We start from the raw sequence: 1240 nt of genomic DNA, 5'->3' as shown, positions 1-1240 counted from the left end.
ATATGGTCAAATATCCCACAGTGATTCACAGGAGCATTATCAGGTAACATTTGACCCTGAGCCACATAAGGACGTGTTAGGTCAGGTGACCACAAGCTTGGTAAAGAGGTAGGCTTTAAGAAGCGTCTTAAGGGTGGGGGCAGGGAACAGGTCTGGAGAGAGAATTCCGGAGTTTGGGACCCTGGCGGTTGAAGGCATGAAGGCCGCCACTGATCTAGCCAATTAAAACCAGGGATGCTCGCTAGGCAAGAATTGGAGGGGAGCAGAGGTTTTGGAGGGGGCTACAGGGGATGGGGAATGGTGAGACTGTGGAGGGATTTGAAAACCAGGATGAACATTATTTCAGCTGAGGTGTCATTTAACCGGGTACCAGCATAGATCAACAAACACAGGGGTGATGAGTAAAAAGGACCTGGTGCAAGTTAGGATTATGGGCAGCAGAATTTTGGATTGACTCAATTATCTTAAATGTGTGTTGTCTGGTTACTGAGTTTTTGCTTATTTACTCTATCAAAATGCCTCATTTTTATTTATCAAGCATATCAGACACTTGGGGTCACCTCCCCTCACATTCAGAATGATACACCGCAGAAGGCCATTCAGCCCATCATACCTGTGCCAGTAATTTTGTTCATTAAAAGCCTCATCTTGTTACAATTATGAGGTTTGTAAGATTATTACATTTTGGGACTGCAGCTTTAAATTTGGGGTAAACTAAGGGGGTCATGTGACTTGCTCTGCAGCCTGCCTTACAGTAAATCTGGGTGGTTTGATTGTTAGAGATCAAAGGAAAGCTTAGATTGTTTACTGGGAAAGTACAAGTTATTTACGCTTGGAGACAATGGCAACAGTCTCTGAGTCTCCCAAATCTCCAGAAAGGTGTTGTAGGTAGTGGCTTGTAAACAGTTGTGCTATAAACTGTCCAGTTACTTCTAAGGTGCAAGAATGTTGGGGTCAAGAATAGCTAATCAGCATTTCTACATGGGTGCAAGGTTATTGTGTTTCATGTTGCCATGGGGAAGAGGGCAGAGGAAGCCATTTATGAGTGAGGTTACTGGCTTCCCTACAATTCAATGAAAATCACAGACAGCAGTTCCATGTGGTCAGCAGAGAGGGGAGACACACTTGGGGTATCTCAAAAGAGTAATTAGTATAATTTCATTTTCCATACTCTATGTTGATGAGTTTTGCCTTTCTATTTGACAAGATTTTATAATAAACAAATAAATTTGAAAGAAGC

Source organism: Carcharodon carcharias, chromosome 4 (assembly GCF_017639515.1).
Source record: "Carcharodon carcharias isolate sCarCar2 chromosome 4, sCarCar2.pri, whole genome shotgun sequence".
In the NCBI taxonomy this organism is placed as follows: domain Eukaryota; kingdom Metazoa; phylum Chordata; class Chondrichthyes; order Lamniformes; family Lamnidae; genus Carcharodon; species Carcharodon carcharias.
This window is presented reverse-complemented; position numbering follows the sequence as displayed.